A 19,030-nucleotide genomic window follows, 5' to 3' on the forward strand; every position below is an offset into this window, starting at 1 on the left:
TTACTGCCTTGGTGTTAAATTTATTCCTAAATATTTTATTCTTTTTGTTGCTATTGTAAATGGGACTGTTTTCTTAAATTCTTTTTCAGATAGTTCCTTCTTAGTATATAGAAATGCAGCTGATTTTTGTATATTGATTTTATATCCTGCGACTTTACTGGATTCGCTTATTCTAATTGTTTGTATGTGCGTTTGTGTGTGGAGGCTTTGGTGTTTTCTGTATATAAGATCGTGTCATTTGCAAAGAGAGACAATATAATTTTTTTCCTTATGATCTGGATGCCATTTTTTTCTTTTTCTTGACCTATTGCTCTGACTAGGACTTCTAGTACAATGTTGAATAGAAGTGGTGAGACTGGACACCTTTGTCTTGTTTCTGATCTTAGAGTAAAAAATTTCAGCTTTTCACTATTGAGTATGATGTTAGCTGTAGGCTTGTCATATGTGGCCTTTTTATTTATTTAAAAAGTGTATTTTTTATCTTTAAAAAGTTTTTTTGTTTATTTGAGAGAGAGAGCACGCGTGCAGAGCGGGGGTGGAGGGAGGGACAGAAGGAGAAACAGACTCCCCGCCGAGCAGGGAGCCCAATGCAGGGCTTGATCCCAGGACCCTGAGATCAAGCCCTGAGCTGAAGGCAGATGCTAAACCTACTGAGCCACCCAGGTGCCCTGAAATACAATGTAATGTTATATTAGTTTCACATGCACAACATAGTTATTCAACATTTATATACATTATGAGATGCTTACCACATTAAGTCTAGTTACCATCTGTCCCTATACAGAGTTATTACAATATTATTGACTATATTCCCTGTGCTTCTTTACATCCCTGAGACTTATTTTTTAAGTGAAAGTTTGTACCTCCTAATCCTCTTCACCTATTTCACCTGTTCTCCCACCCCCCCACCCTCTAGAAATTATCATTTTGTTCTTTGTCTTTATGAGTCTGTCTCTGTTTGTTCATTTGTTTTGTTTTTAGAGTATATCTATAAGTAAAATCATAATAGTATTTGCCTTTCTTATTCTGACTTATTTCAGCATTATACTTTTCAGGTCCCATCCATATTATTGCAAATGGCAAGATTTCATTTTTTTATGGCTGAGTAATATTGCATTGTATATATATATATATATATATACCACATTTTTTTCCCACTTATTCATTGATGTCCACTTAAGTTGCTTCTATATCTTGGCTATTGTAAATAAGGTTGCAATAAATATAGGGGTGCATATATCTTTTCAAGTTAGTGTTTTTGTTTTCTCCAGGTAAATATCTAGAAGTGGAATTAGTGTATGCCAACGGACACATAGAAAGATGCTCAAATAATCATTATGGAAATGCAAATCAAAATCACGATGAGATGTCACCTCATACCTGTCAGAATGGCTGGTACCATATATGACCTTTATCATGTGGAGGCGCATTCATTCTATACCTAATTTGTTGAGAGTTTTAATATGAAAGGTTATTGAATTTCGTCAAATGCTTTTTCTACATCTGAATGATCATATGATTTTAAATCTTTATTCTGTTACTATTTTCACAAATAAATGAAAGTAATAAGACTAGTACAATTAACCCACATATTTTCATCAACCAGATTCAGCATTTATCAAGATTTTACATAATTTGTTTCATCTGTCTTTTTTGCTTTGTTTTGTTGTCATATTTTAAAATATGGTGACTAACATAACATAATAAAAATAAATAAAATAAATACTTAATAAAATATATCATATTAAAACATAAAAAATAAATAAAACTAATTCCAGAATTGAGCCACTTTTCTGTATATGTTCTAGAGTGTTCCTTTATGTAATAGGGGCATTTTATATAGCCATAATGCCAACAAAAATTTTTAAGTAAAGCTTTAAGATCACCTAATACTCAGTACAAAATTGAATTGCTCTACCTATCTCAAAAATGTCTTTTGACAGTTTCTTTGATTCACAATCCAAATAGTAACTACTTTTGGTTGTTTGGTCTCTTAAAATCTCCTTTAATCTGTAAAAATCACTCTTCCTTTTTTATCCTGCTATTGACTGTTCCAGAAGAGTTAGTTCTTATGGAGAATATTTTACATTTTGGGTTTATGTGTTTATATTCTTGGTATCTATTTAACTTTTTTTATTTGTTTGTTTTAGTATACTCTATAAATGGAAGTTAATGTCAGAGGTTTCAGCCTTAGGTTTAACTATATAAGACTGATTTTCCTATTGAAGTTCCCTATCAACTTTTCATACAGTATTTTCTCTGTTGATAATCATTAACTGAAATGATTATTTTATTAGAATTGTAAAATATGGATTTTATAATTCTATAATTTCTCCCACATTTATTAGCTAGAATTCTTTGGTTAAAACTTCACACCTTCAGCTAGAAGTTATCGGGTATTTTGAAACAAAGTTTGTAAAAGGAAAGGTGAGTTAAATATTTAATGATTCTATTTTATTTGCCATTTTTCAGATTCAGGATTTAGTATGTTAGGTACCTCCAATTCTTATTTCCATTATACTATAGTATTATAAATTAGTTTGAAAATGCTACTGATAATAAATTATAACTAAAGGGTAAACTTTAAGGTTTTTTTCCATAGCTCTATTTCTACTTAGGACCTATATTCCCCTAAGCATGTATAGTCAAAGTACTATGCTATAAAATCACTTGAACCATTTTTTTTTTTTCTGGTATGATTAAATTTATTTCCATTTAAAAATTTTAGGTATTTTTTCTTTTTGTATAATTTTATTTTTGAAAGTGTAAATACTTATATTTCTTATGTTTAAACTATATAGCTAATTATATTCAGAGAAATCTCACTTCTATTCCTGTCTCCTGTAACTTGTTCTCATTCTCTTCATAGAATAACCATTATAATCAGTTTTGGTTTATCTTTCTGGTGTATTCAAATATATATACATTTTTTCCTCTTTCTTTTTACAAAGAAGTGAGCATTCCTTCATTGTATTCTACGGTTCACTTTTTTTCAGTTAACTATATATCCTGACAATCACTCTCTTTTCCAGTACAGCAATGGTTCTTAACTGGGGGGAAAATTCCCCGCCATTTCTAGGTGATATTTGGTAATGTCTGAGAAATTTTGTGATGTCACATCTTGTATGAGAGAATTGTTATTGGCATCTGGTGGGTACAGGCCACAGATGATGCTGAACATCCTACAATGCACAAGGCAGACACTCCAACAAAGAATTATCTGGTTCAAAATGTCAGTAGTGCCAAGATGGAGAAATCAAGTTTACAGTAACCTGTTTTAATGTCCTTGTCTGTTAATTTACAACATCTGTGTAAGTCTCTTTTTATTAAGTAATGTTTCCCTTTATTAGGGATCATGATTTTCTGCTTATTTACATTCTAGTACTTTTAAAAATTGTGTTCTTGACAGGGTGGCTATTTTGTTACATTGAACTGGAATATATTCTCTTCCTTTAATAGGTGCTGAGTGTTTTTCTGGAAGTTGTGTAAGTTGCTTCCTGACTTCATTGATCTTGTCAAGATAGGTTTAAGATTGTGTTAGAATTTATCAGTATAATTTTGTCTTTAGTTCTATAATACAACTCTTGATATAGGTTTTGATCCTTACTTTTGAGTTATGACTTTTTAGATCTTAACTAATTTTCTTGGTTTGACTTCTCCATTCTACCTGCCCCAAAGCAGCAATATCTTCCAACATTGTACATGCTCTCATATCTCTCTTCACCTTTCTGCTTCCCAGTTAGGATGATCAAATTCATCCTGTTTTGTCCAGGACTGTCCCAATTTTAAGACTGAAAGGTCCATGTTCTGGGAACTTCCTCAGTCCTAGGAAAACTGAGATGGTTAGCTATTGTGTTCTCAGGGACTGCTCTCTGTTAGAACTCATAGAGATTGTACTATATACTTGCACTATTCAGCCCTCAGTCAAGGACATATGGGGGCATTCCACTGCAGGTTTCTGGGACCCTTCCTCTGTGCAGCTCCCTCTCTGCTATTCTACAGTAAAAATTCTAGAAACCTCAACAACCCAAACTCAGTAAATTATAACTACAATTTTTCTAAAACCCAGAAAAGACTCTAAATGATAAATTCAAGAATCACCACAAGGCTCAAATAGGAAAAAAAAAAAAGCAAAATAAATCTTTCCCTAGGTATATGGTAGAACTGGTGAAAATCAAAGGGAGATTTTTTATTTTTTTCTTGGAGTTTTCATCTCTCTATTTATGTCGTCTACCTATTTTTGTATGTTTTTCACTTTTCCCTTAGAACCCTTAGCATATTAGCCATGGTTATTTTAAATTCTGGGTGTGAAATTTCTAAAATCTCTCCCAAATCTCAGTCTTACTCTGTTACTTGCTTTGTCTCTTTAGACTATTTTTATCATGCCTTTTAGCATGCATTATATTTTTTATTGAAAGCTGGACATGATGTATTAGGTATAGGAATGGCAGTAAATAGGCCTTTGGTTTTAGGTTTATCTGGGTAGAAAGATGGCTAGAGATATATGGGGTTGGGTATTTTCCTTCCCGTAGGCTGGTTAGGCTTTGGTAAAGTAATTTCCCTTGAGAGCAGGCAGAAAATAGAATGCTCCGGGAATATCTAAAAAAAAAAAAAAGATGGTTACTTCTCCCCACCAACACCCTCCCTTCCGGAATTATGAAAGATTTTCCCCCATCTTTTCAATGACAACCGGGAGATGTTCCTGGAGGTAAATCTCCAAAAGTGTTCCTCCTCACAAAACAACAACAAACAAACTTGCCCCTTAGGTGTTTATACTCATTCTGTAGCAGGTGGTCAGTTGCAATTTATGTTTTCCTACCAGTTCCTGGCTCTAGCAACTTCTGCTTCTGTTAAGCTTTGATTCTTTGTATTTACTTGTCTCTCCAGTTTTCAGGGCATCAGTTTGCCCTATGACCTCAGCCATCTGATGGATCTAAAAAAAAGTTATTGATTTGCACTTTGTTTAGCTTTTACTTGTGAGGATGGGAGTGACAACTTCCAAGCTGTTTACGTGTCAGAGACTGGACGTGACTTGCTTTACTTTTCAGGCTTGATGTTAGGTTGTATTAGAATGGTCTTTTCCTTTTTTGGTGGGGGAGTGTGGAGAGTCAAGTCATTTATTTGTCTTTGACATGAAAATGGAAAATCAGGATGGAGGAGGGAGAACAAGAGGGGAACCAGCCAGGTGTTTAGATTTTTGTCAAGTCAGAATGAGAACAGCAGCTGGCCTCACAACGGGAATCTGAGTCCCCACAGCAACATGGCAACCGAGACTGGACCAAAAGCAGTTTATTGAAGCACCATATTCTACTAAGTCTTATTCCAAACTGAGCAGACCTAAGCTTATACTTGAAAGTAACACTATCTGGAATATATTAAGAGCACAGTGATGAATTGACATACAGCAAGTCAGCCACAGGGCAAGCAGCATGGAATAGGCTAACCTATGAGCAGAGTTCAGGGCTCAGGAGGCTTCTCAGTTTCCTCCCTGGACTTGACACAGAATGGGTCTTTTTCAAATTTGCCATTATACTTAGGATGTGGTCTTATTTCAGGGACACAGCCTTTATGGGATTTCAAGTGAAACCCAGAGTGTTCACCAAAGATTTTATACTCTAGCTTGAATTAAATCTCATTGTCTTTTCAGTGTTGTGTGTCTCTGAAATCTCTGCTTATCTCTTGAGCTTTCCATCTTCTTTAATTCACACCTTAGGATTTCCAGAGTTTTGCCCTGTGAGCGATTACCTTAGGAGTTGGCCATGGGCTAGAGTGGAATTGTTACACTGATCTTTATTCCCACACCCACTGAGACTGCTATGCTCTATATGGGCTCTCTTTCCCTGCAGAGTAGTTTCTAAAGTAACTTCAGGGAGAAAACCAAGGTGGCTGTGAAGAGGCTCATTTCATGAACTTCCTTTCTGGCAAGGAATGCAGCACAATGTTGGTTGCTTTCTGATGTACGAAATCATTTGCTTTTATATGTTTTTTAAAACTTTTATTTTTTTTTTTTAATAGTGATGGTAGGCAAGAGGGGGAGTAAGTCCAATACTAGGTATTCTGTCTTTTCTAGCCACTCTTGCATGTGAATGATAGTTTGCTTAAATATAGAAGCCAGGGCAGATAGCTTATCCCTTTGACACTTTGAAGATATTACTTCTAGTAGATTAGGATTATGAAGGCTGGACTCATCATATTTATATAATTTATGAAACTGCTGAACTAAGAAATATCAGCTGGAAGATGGTCCCAAGTTCTTGAAATCTGGTGATGTTGCCATCGTTGATATGGTTCCTGGCAAGCTTGTGTGTGTTGAGAGCTTCTCTGACTATCCTCCTCTGGGCCATTTTGCTGTTCATGACATGAGACAGACGGTTGCTCTGGGTGTCATCAAAGCAGTGGACAAGAAAGCAGCTGGAGCTGGCAAGTCATCAAGTCTGCCCAGAAAGCTCAGAAGGCTAAATGAATATTATCCCCAATACCTGCCACCCCAGTCTTAATCAGTGGTGGAAGAACGGTCTCAGAACTGTTTGTGTCAATTGACCATTTAAGTTTAATAGTAAAAGACTGGCTAATAATAACAATGCATCGTAAAACCTTCAAAAGGAAAGAAGAATGTTTTGTGGACCATTTGTTTTTTTTTTGTGTGTGTGTGTGACAATTTTAAGTTATTAGTTTTTAAAATCAGTACTTTTTAATGGAAACAACTTGACCAAAAATCTGGCACAGAATTTTGAGACCCATTAAAACAAAAAGTTTAATGAGGAAAAAAAAAGAAATATCACTTACTTGTTTTTTCAAGTTTTTCCAAGTTTTGGGTCTTTTTTCATCTGCACAATGAATATACAAATACTTGATATGTTTACCTGTAAAGAGTAATATTGGGTAATTATTTTAAAAGGCAGTGGAACCTATAAATATCTCTATTGTTAGAATGTACCATGATTCAAACTACTCAGTATTTTCTTTTTGGAAATTTTTTTCTTTCAATTTTCCATTTTTGGAAATTTTTGTTAATGAAGTTTTACTTTCCCAGTTTGGACTTTTCAAAAATCAAAATTATACAAAGGTGTTCATCTTAACAATAGTAGCTATCATTTATTGAAGGCTTACTCTGTCGAAGATACCATTCCAAACAATAGTGTAATTAATTTACAGAAACTCAGTTATATCTGTATTATAGGCTGAATTTTGTGCCCCTCAAATTCATATGTCCACATCCCAACCCCCAGTACTGCAGAATGTGACTGTATTCATGAATATGTTTTTTAAATAGGTTAGTCAGCTAAAACGAGATCTTTAGGGTGCACCCTAATCCAATGACTCATGTCTTCATAGAATAAGAAATTTAAGCGCAGACATATATAGAGGGGAAATGATGTGAAGATGGGGAGAAGATGGCCATCTGCAAGTTAAGGAGACAGGGTTGGAAATGATTCTTCCCTTACAACTCTCACAAGAAACTAAGTCTGCCAAAAATTCAATCTCGGACTTTTAGCCTCCTGAACTGTAAAAATAAATTTTTGATGTTTAAGCCACCCAGACTGTGGTACTTTGTTATAGCAGTCCTAGGAAACTAATATGACTTGCTTAGTGAAAACTAAAATAAAAAGTAGTAAAGAAGAGATAAATTTTTGTGTAATTGGAATACACTAAAATTATATTTTGTATATCACTATATGGGGTTCTATACACAAAATTATGTATGTTGTGATTTATGGGAGTTTTTTATTTTAAAAATTACTATATAGTTTGTCCCTGTAACCTGACTTAGGGTTATAGCTACCAATTAAAATACAGTTGTACTTTATTTCATTTATCATTATAATAAACCCATAAGGCATATAGTAGTATTCCCATTTTATAAATGAGGAAACAAATCCAGAGCAGTTGACTTATTGCCCATGGTAACAGAGCAGGTAACTATCAAAGCTGGTATTTCAGCCTGAATTTTTCCTAATCCCAGGCTAAATCTCTTAACTGCTACACTCAACTGAATTATAGCTCCTTTCTTGTTTCTTTCACAGCCAAATTTTAGAAATTACCTCTTTTCACAACCACCCTCACCACTGTTTTCTTTACTATCTAGAATCTAAAGTTCTTTCTCTTTATACTTTTTAAAAGAAAATCAGCATTTTTTTTCTGGGCAGTTTAAAAGATTTCTATTTTGATTTTATCACATTTCATCTTCCTTTGCTATTTGCACTGCTAATCACAAATTCTTTCTTGAAATTTTTCATCTTTTAAATATTTCCCTTTCTCTTGCATATTCTTTAATGGTACCTTTGCTTTTCCTTCACTGCTATTTTTTTAAAAGTATCAAACATTAACTTTGGAGAAACCTCAAAGCTGAGTCCTCAGTCTCTTCTGTTCTTCCAATAAACTTATTCCCAAAGAAAGCTTTTCTGACTTCACTAATAATGTTCCCTCCTTTACCCTCAAATATTAAACATCTTATAGGCCCCTCTATTTATCTCTATTCTCAATTTCCTGTTGACTGTAAGACAAAATATCTTGGAATTCTCTCCCCTGTGTCATTTTCAAGCTGACTTTTAACCAACCTCTGTCACAAACACAATGTTTCTCTAGGTATTTTTGGGTTTATTCTCATCATGACTTTATTTTGGCCACATTCTTTATATAACTAGCCAGTTATAGAATATGGGCAAAGCATTTACTGTAATTAAGCTCTCTTCTGGGCCCTGGAAATGCAGTGCTGATGAAGTGACAGACACTCTCTCTGGTTACCACTAGCAAATTCGAGATTGGGACTCTCTGGAGGAGGGTAAAATAGAAAAGTTACCCCCTACCCCGAGCTGATGAATTACTAAAAACAAAACAAAACCAAACCTCAGATGGGCGATACTTGGTAGAGCACTACATGCACAGTCTACTCAGATGTGTAGACTCATGAACTTTATCTTTCTGGCTCACCATCCTAATCAGTTACCTAATGTTATTTGTTCTTGTCTTTCCAATTTATTTGCCCTTTGTTTCCTGCCATAATATTCTAGCCTTTGTTCTCCCTAGATCATCTTGTCCAATTCTGAGAGACCATTCTAAGAAAACACTTCTATGAACATTTCCTGTTCTTTATCAAGGCAAACTTCTCAATTTGTCTGTCTTGTCTGTCTGATCCTATCTTTACTTTGAAACTCATTTTTCCTGAGTCCTCAATTCTGAACTACTTTGAGAATGATCTTCCCTCCTTACTAGAGATTGTCTGCTTTTAACACTGATGCATCTTTTTATGCTTCTTTTCCATCTAGATTCTCTGCCCTGCTTTCCTGTAATGCTTCCACTTGCCTTGCCCTCCATTACTGTCAGTTCAATGCACATTTGCTTCAAATGTAGAACTCTTTCTTTACGAATAAAGGCAACCCTCTTTGCCCTGCAAATTTCTTTTTCACTTATTTAAAATACAGCCCTTATCAGGAATGTGATTTGTCTAGAATTACTTTAGGTGTATAGGTCTTATTATCTAGATTTAAAGCATTTGGAAAATGTGGATTGTATTTTCTTCTTTATTGTGACCTCACTACTTCAGAGCTCAGCAATTTGTAGGACCCATAGCATGTACTAAATAAATGCCTCTGTTCTGTTTAACTTTCTCAAGTCATACATAATACATCATAGTCTTCTCATCTAAAAATAAAGAAGATAGTCTTAAAATCTCAAAACTTTAAGCTACCAACAAGCTTAGTGAAAATAATGGCTATTAGATCTTAATGGCTGCCTAATTCTCTTAATTATTGTCTTGATGGAGGGTCTGAAACTTCCATAAACAGTGGGGTGTTAATGCCTTTAATCCTCAAGTAAAGGTAAAGGTTGGTTGGCAGTTAGAGGGAGAAGGTGAAAAGGTGAGGGAGTATCAGACCTGAGAACAGTATGTGTGCCCTCTTTATTCTTGGCCTCATTCCTGCAGTTTTGTTCTGGGGCCGTCTTTCAAACTCTCCTCCACACCCACCAAAACCACCTTCCTCCACCCATGTTCATAGGCGTAAGTGCACATCCCCATAGAGGAATCAGGAAAAAGACCAATGAAATACTTATGATGTTGCAAGTAGTGCTCACTTTTGACTAGGGAGAATAGGAGTAGATCTTGATTTTTATCTTTTCCTTAGCCCTGTTCTACCAAGGCCTCTTAATACACAGGTTGGTAGATCCTAGAAAAATGAGGGAAGAAACATGACCACATAAACATTACACATTGCAGTCTTCAATTTTCTGGAACTTTGTTCCATTTTACTGTTCTCAGTATGCAGATGCATAGACTCTTCTCACTATAAAATAAGCAGTAAAATTCTAAGTCTATAGAATAAAGCACAGCATAGTCTGTAAATTCACAGAGACTTGGAGAAATGATTCAATACCAAACCTACTTAAAATTTTATATTGGAGAGTTACAAAGCTTAATAAGTAATGACAAAGTTTCTTCCAGCTAAAAATTGCCATATAGATAAAATGACAAGGATAGTGGCGGTGATGATAATTGTTAATCAAGTTGTTTTTAAATTTAACTTAATCATAGCTCTGTGTGCCATCTAGAGGTAAAATTATCACACCTCTTTTTGTGTAGTCTTGAACTAGCCTGCTAAAAATGTAAAGATGAATGATCTGGAAATTAGTAACTTTTATTAGTTTCCTAGGGCTGCCGTAACAAATTTCCACAGGCTGGGTGAGTGTAAAACACTGACTCAGCTTTGGAGTTAGGTAAAATGCAATAGTAGTTTAAAGAACAATGTGACACTGGAGAAATAGAAAAAAATACAGAGCATATTTGAATTTCTTTACTTTTATTCAAATACAGATAATAGGTAAATAAGACATTCAGATTTTTACATTTTTTCACTTAATGTGCTTTATTCATGTGTTTGCTTATTGGTGGATAAAGAAATACTGCTTTCTTCAGAATAAAAATAAATTACACTTTGAAATATTTATTTAAAAATAAACATAATGTAGAATCTATGTTTATATATCATTCTTATTAATTCTCAAAGTTTTCACTTATACAGCTTCTTATTTGAAAGCCTATGTAATAATAGAATGAAACAAAGGTATTAACATAAGTATTTGTAGTATATAATATAAATTATTTCATGTGTATCAGTCTGATATTCTTAGCAACTATAAACTTGAAGAAAGGGGACTTTAATTTATATACTTGGAAGTCTTTCTATGATACAACACAATGTTGAGAATAATACATGCTCAAGAAAAGCAATAATTTGTCTTTATTTTTAATTACCCTGAAAATGTCATTTAACTTATTTGTTTGCAAAGAAAACTTAAATATTTTAAGTTAAATATCTTACTTAAATATTTACTGATACTTAAAATATAACATGAGCAATGGGTTGACAACGCAGTGTGGTCTCAGTCCCATATTATTATTTCTCCTCTTCAGCAAATGAGAGTAGAACTGAAAACAAATAATTATGCTTATTTTTACTATTTAACGATTTAACACAATGTTTCTACGTTGGCTTTATTTTGGCTTTTAGGCTTTGAAATAAATAAAATGTCTTTGTCTAACCCTTTCTGAGAGGACAGTCTATCAATATTTAATTTGACCAGCCAGAAAAAGCATTAACATAGCATAAAACAATTTATGAGTTTGGCTTAGTCTTGGATTTCCTTATTAAATGTAGTTAAAATTTATCTACAAGAGCATTATGTGTACATGTTTGTTATCTTAATAATTCTAATTAACTGTTGGTAATTGCTGAGAATCTGCAATTGATGAAGTATTTCTATTTTTTATTGTTATAGTTCTCAACAACCAGCAGAGAAATTAATAAAATAAGCCTATGAAAAATGAAACAATGCAGGCCAAGTAAGTTTTCCTTCTCATTAGAGAATATAAAAATCACTGACAAATATTCTATATTTAAATATTTGAAAAGAATCCAGAGTACCAGTAAAGTTAAATGAAAATATGAGAAATCTTTAAAATATTATATATATACATACATATACAAATACATGTTTATGTGTATGATATTTTAGTACTTTTATTTATTAATTACTGAGGTGTGTGACTCCCCTGATTAATATGTTTCCTTCTTTGGTGCTTAATTTACCTTTCTCGAGTCATAAAATGTACATACATTATAGTTTCCTCATCTAAAAATAAAGGAGATAGTCTTAAAATCTCAAAAATTTAGGCCACCGACAAGCTTAGTGAAAATAATGACTATTAGGTCTCGCTGTAATCTTGCTATAATAATGGTCATGGATTGTAAAGATGCATACACTGAACTGAGTTACATAAATGATTCAGATTAATTTCAACCTCAGTCAGTCTCATAAAACAATATGGTGTTGCTCATTCACTGATTGTTCATGCTACAAAGCCATGATTACAATTAGTTTCTAGTAATAGTGGGACTGACAGGTTTTGAAAATAGAGATTTTCTGGAGATAACATCTGTGGGCCCTTTGCCACATTTAATGATATGGAATATAATAGTAAAGAAAAGAAAAACAGCAAGACATTATATATGTGATTCGACTAAAAGAAAAAATATTTGATTGCCATCTGATTTGCCCTAGAAACGTGAGTTATAGCAAATTATTAATTTAAAACAAAAACCTTACTAAGCATTTTACATGTAATATGTAGATATTGGATAATTTATCAGTTTGTTAAACAAAATAAAACTACTGACCCAACTTATTCTTCAATGTAGGGAAGTAGGTTAAATTGACCAACTTTATAATTAGATATTGGTTGAAATTTCAAGTCTGTCATTATTTAGTCAACTTGATTAGCATTTCTGGGACTTGATTTCCATATCTGAAGATTGGTTTTAATGAATTTACCTCATAAGGTTGTTGTCATGATTAAATGGGATACACTATGGAAAGAATCTAGGATAGGAAGTGCCTAATAAATCATGGTAGTGAGAGTCGGCTGTGGTTATTTTTCTCCTTATAGGAATTGGTTAGCTAGTCATTATTTATCTTCTATTTTCAAGGTTTGCAGTTACTGAGATATGTTTCTTAATGTGCAGAGGAGAGAAAATCCTGGGCCTATGAAAAATAGGGAGATGGAAGACAAACTGCTGTATAAATCTGAGATATTCAAACGAACTGGTTAAATGAAAAATATCTTGGTCTCTGGGTAGAGAAAATATTAAACTCTATCCTGAAAATATGAAATTATATAGCCATTGGCCTGCACAATATATAGGTTTCAATTATTGAGTGTTTACTGTATCCATTTGGTCCATGAATCTGTCATGATAAGGTAATATAAAAAATGATCTCATGCTGGTGATATCCTTCGGTCATTTGACATAATTAACACGATATGAAATATGGAGACATAACCCTGCAAACACTTCTAGTGTTCCAAAAGAGAAACAACCCATATAAGTTAGATTTTTCTGACAAGATAAACAGCAGATTTTCCATACTAATAGCACATCTAAGAGATTATAAATTCGGTATGTTTAATATAATTAAGATATGAGGAAAGTCTATAAATCATGAGAAAAGAATGTAAAAAAAGAAAAGACTTATTTGAAAAAAATATCTAGAATCTAGATATGAAAATAAAGAAACAGATAGGAAAATAATCCTGAATTCTAGAAATAAAATTTATGGACATTAAAATTAAGGAGAAATACTAAAATTCATGAGAGATATAATGCAAAGTTTTAGCATAAGTCTGATAGAATTCCAAAGGGAAAGAATATAGAAAATGGCAAAGAGAATATAAGCAAGGAATTGTGAGAATTTCTACATACTGAAAAGACATAATTCAGAAACAGAAAAGAAGAATCTAGTGCAAGAAGGAATTGGTAAATTGTTTTTCTAAAAAACTTTGATTTAATAATAAGATATTATATATTGAATTAGAACCATACTATGGAATAGAAATAATGACTCTTGGAGAGTGTAAAACGGGTCACAAAATATTGGACAACAGATGTATGAGAATATAGTAACAGGCATGCAAATGTAATAATATTGTTCAGTAAGAGTTAGGGATCTTGATTAACTTTAGACAAGGTTGAATATTCATGTTAAAGTTTAAGATTGAATACTGCAGGGACATAAATGCAATGTAAAACTTACAAACTAATGGGGGAGAGTAAGCAATATTTTTTTAATAATTTTTTATTGTTATGTTAATCACCATACATTACATCATTAGTTTTTGATGTAGTGTTCCATGATTCATTGTTTGTGCATAACACCCAGTGCTCCACGCAGAACGTGCCCTCTTTAATACCCATCACCAGGCTAACCCATCCCCCCACCCCTCTCCCCTCTAGAACCCTCAGTTTGTTTTTCAGAGTCCATCGTCTCTCATGGTTCGTCTCCCCCTCCGACTTACTCCCCTTCATTCTCCCCTCCTGCTATCTTCTTTTTCTTTTTTCTTAACATATATTGCATTATTTGTTTCAGAAGTACAGATCCGTGATTCATCAGTCTTATACAATTCACAGGGCTCAACATAGCACATACCCTCCCCAATGTCTATCACCCAGCCACCCCATCCCTCCCACCCCCCACCACTCCAGCAACCCTCAGTTTGTTTCCTGAGATTAAGAATTCCTCATATCAGTGAGGTCATATGATACATGTCTTTCTCTGATTGACTTATTTCACTCAGCAAAGCACCCTCCAGTTCCATCCACGTCGTTGCAAATGGCAAAATCTCATTCCTTTTGATGGCTGCATAATATTCCATTGTGTATATATACCACATCTTCTTTATCCATTCATTTGTCCATGGACATCTTGGCTCTTTCCACAGTTTGGCTATTGTGGACCTTGCTGCTATAATCATTGGGGTGCACGTACCCCTTCGGGTCCCTACAGTTGTATCTTTGTGGTAAATACCCAGTAGTGCAATTGCTGGGTCGTATGGTAGCTCTATTTTCAACTGTTTGAGGAACCTCCATACTGTTTTCCAGAGTGGCTGCACCAGCTTGCATTCCCACCAACAGTGTGGGAGGGTTCCCCTTTCTCCACATCCCCGCCAACATCTGTCGTTTCCTGACTTGTTAATTTTAGCCATTCTGACGGGTGTGAGGTGGTATCTCATTGAGGTTTTGATTTGGATTTCCCTGATGCCAAGCGATGCTGAGCACTTTTTCATGTGTCTGTTGCCCATTTGGATATCTTCTTTGGAAAAATGTCTGTTCGTGTCTTCTGTCCATTTCTTGATTGGATTATTTGTTCTTTGGGTGTTGAGTTTGATAAGTTCTTTATAGATTTTGGATACTAGCCCTTTATCTGATATGTCATTTGCAAATATTTTCTCCCATTCTGTCAGTTGTCTTTTGGTTTTGTGGACTGTTTCTTTTGCTGTGCAAAAGCTTTTTATCTTGATGAAATCCCAATAGTTCATTTTTGCCCTGGCTTCCCTTTCCTTTGGCGATGTTTCTAGGAAGAAGTTGCTGTGGCTGAGGTCGAAGAGGTTGCTGCCTGTGTTCTCCTTTAGGATTTTGATGGACTCCTGTCTCACGTTTAGGTCTTTCAAACATTTGGAGTCTATTTTTGTGTGTGGTATAAGGAAATGGTCCAGTTTCATTCTTCTGCATGTGGCTGTCCAATTTTCCCAACACCATTTGTTGAAGAGACTGTCTTTTTTCCATTGGACATTCTTTCCTGCTTTGTCAAAGATGACTTGACCATAGAGTTGAGGGTCCATTTCTGGGCTCTCGATTCTGTTCCATTGATCTATGTGTCTGTTTTTGTGCCAGTACCATACTGTCTTGATGATGACAGCTTTGTAATAGAGATGGAAGTCTGGAATTGTGATGCCGCCAGCTTTGCTTTTCTTTTTCAATATTCCTCTGGCTATTCGGGGTCTCTTCTGGTTCCATACAAATTTTAGGATTATTTGTTCTGTTTCTTTGAAAAAGGTGGATGGTATTTTGATGGGGATTGCATTGAATGTGTAGATTGCTCTAGGTAGCACTGACATCTTCACAATGTTTGTTCTTCCAGTCCATGAGCATGGAACGTTTTTCCATTTCTTTGTGTCTTCCTCCATTTCTTTCCTGAGTATTTTATAGTTTTCTGAGTACAGATCCTTTGCCTCTTTGGTTAATTTATTCCTAGGTATCTTAAGGTTTTGGGTGCAATTGCAAATGGGATTGACTCCTTGATTTGTCTCTCTTCTGTCTTGTTGTTGGTGTATAGGAATGCCACTGATTTCTGTGCATTGATTTTATATCCTGCTACTTTACTGAATTCCTGTATGAGTTCTTGCAGTTTTGGGGTGGAGCCTTTTGGGTTTTCCACATACAGTATCATATCATCTGCAAAGAGTGGGAGTTCGACTTCCTCTTTGCCGATTTGGATGCCTTTGATTTCTTTTTGTTGTCTGATTGCTGTGGCTAGGACGTCTAATACTACGTTGAATAGCAGTGGTGAGAGTGGACATCCCTGCCGCGTTCCTGACCTTAGAGGAAAAGCTCTCAGCTTTTCCCCATTGAGAATGATATTCGCTGTAGGTTTTTCATAGATGGCTTTTATGGTATTTAGGTATGTACCCTCTATCCCTATACTCTGAAGAGTTTTGATCAAGAAAGGATGCTGTACTTTGTCAAATGTTTTTTCTGCATCTATTGGGAGGATCATATGATTCTTGTTCTTTCTTTTGTTAATGTATTGTATCACGTTGATTGATTTGCGGATGTTGAACCAGCCTTGCAGCCCAGGGATAAATCCCACTTGGTCATGGTGAATAATCCTTTTAATGTACTGTTGGATCCTATTGGCTAGTATTTTGGTGAGAATTTTTGCATCCATGTTCATCAAGGATATTGGTCTGTAATTCTCCTTTTGGATGGGGTCTTTGTCTGGTTTTGGGATCAAGGTAATGGTGGCCTCATAAAATGAGTTTGGAAGTTTTCCTTCCATTTCTATTTTTTGGAACAGTTTCAGGAGAATAGGTATTAATTTTTCTTTAAATGTCTGATAGAATTCCCCTGGGAAGCCATCTGGCCCTGGGCTTTTGTTTGTTGGGAGAGTTTTGATGACTGCTTCAATTTCCTTAGTGGTCATAGGTCTGTTCAGGTTTTCTATTTCTTCCTGGTTCAATTTTCGTAGTTGATACATCTCTAGGAATGCACCCATTTCTTCCAGGTTATCTAATTTGCTGGCATAGAGTTGCTCATAGTATGTTCTTATAATTGTTTGTATTTCTTTGGTGTTGGTTTTGATCTCTTCTCTTTCATTCATGATTTTGTTGATTTGGGTCATTTCTCTTTTCTTTTTGATAAGTCTGGCCAGGGGTTTATCAATCTTGTTCATTCTTTCAAAGAACCAGCTCCTAGTTTTGTTGATCTATTCTACTGTTTTTTGCTTTCTATTTCATTGATTTCTGCTCTGATCTTGATTATTTCTCTTCTCCTGCTGGGTTTAGGCTTTATTTGCTGTTCTTTCTCCAGCTCCTTTAGGTGTAGGGTTAGTTTGTGTATTTGAGACCTTTTTTGTTTCTTGAGAAAGGCTTGTATTGCTATATACTTTCCTCTCAGGACTGCCTTTGCTGTATCCCAAAGATTTTGAACAGTTGTGTTTTCATTTTCATTGGTTTCCATGAATTTTTTTAATTCTTCTTTAATTTCCTGGTTGACCCATTCATTCTTTAGTAGGATGCTCTTTAGCCTCCATGTATTTGAGTTCTTTCTGACTTTCCTCTTGTGATTGAGTTCTAGTTTCAAAGCATTTGTGGTCTGAAAATATGCAGGGAATAATCCCAGTCTTTTGGTAGTGGTTGAGGCCTGATTTGTGACCTAGGATGTGATCAATTCTGGAGAATGTTCCATGGGCACTAGAGAAGAATGTGTATTCTGTTGCTTTGGGATGGAATGTTCTGAATATGTCTGTAAAGTCCATTTGGTCCAGTGTTTCATTTAAAGTCTTTATTTCCTTGTTGATCTTTTGCTTAGATAATCCGTCCATTTCAGTCAGGGGGGTGTTAAAGTCCCCCACTATTATTGTATTGTTGTCAATGTGTTTGTTTGCTTTTGTTATTAATTGCCTTATATAATTGGCTGCTCCCACGTTAGGGGCATAGATATTTACAATTGTTAGATCTTCTTGTTGGATAGACCCTTTAAGTAGGATATAGTGTCCTTCTTCATCTCTTATTACAGTCTTTGTTTTAAAATCTAATTTGTTTGATATAAGGATTGCCACCCCAGCTTTCTTTTGGTGTCCATTAGCATGGTAGATGGTTTTCCACCCCCTCACTTTCAATCTGGGGGTGTCTTTGGGTCTAAAATGAGTCTCTTGCAGACAGCATATCGATGGGTCTTGTTTTTTAATCCAATCTGATAGCCTGTGTCTTTTGATTGGGGCATTTAGCCCATTTACATTCAGGGTAACTATTGAAAGGTATGAATTTAGTACCATTTTATTGCCTGTAAGGTGAGTGTTACTGTATATTGTCTGTGTTCCTTTCTGATCTATGTTGCTTTTAGGCTCTCTTTTTGCTTAGAGGACCTCTTTCAATATTTCTTGTAGGGCTGGTTTTGTGTTTGCAAATTCCTTTGGTTTTTGTTTGTCCTGGAAGCTTTTTATCTCTCCTTCTATTTTCAATGATAGCCTAGCTGGATATAGTATTCTTGGCTGCATATTTTTCTCGTTTAGTGCTCTGAAGATATCCTGCCAGTCCTTTCTGGCCTGCCAGGTCTCTGTGGATAGGTCTGTTGCCAATCTAATATTTCTACCATTGTAGGTTACATATCTCTTCTCCCGAGCTGCTTTCAGGATTTTCTCTTTGTCTCTGAGACTCGTAAGTTTTACTATTAGATGTCGGGGTGTTGACCTATTTTTATTCATTTTGAGAGGGGTTCTCTGTGCCTCCTGGATTTTGATGCCTGTTTCCTTCCTTACATTAGGGAAGTTCTCTGCTATTATTTGCTCCAATATACCTTCTGCCTCTCTCTCTCTTTCTTCTTCTTCTGGGATCCCAATTATTCTAATGTTGTTTCGTCTTATCGTATCGCTTATCTCTCGAATTCTGCCCTCGTGATCCTGTAGTTGTTTATCTCTCTTT

Source organism: Eumetopias jubatus, unplaced genomic scaffold (genome assembly GCF_037043125.1).
Source record: "Eumetopias jubatus isolate StellerSeaLion01/CBP00866 unplaced genomic scaffold, mEumJub1_p1.0 scaffold_3, whole genome shotgun sequence".
Classification (NCBI taxonomy): Eukaryota; Metazoa; Chordata; class Mammalia; order Carnivora; family Otariidae; genus Eumetopias; species Eumetopias jubatus.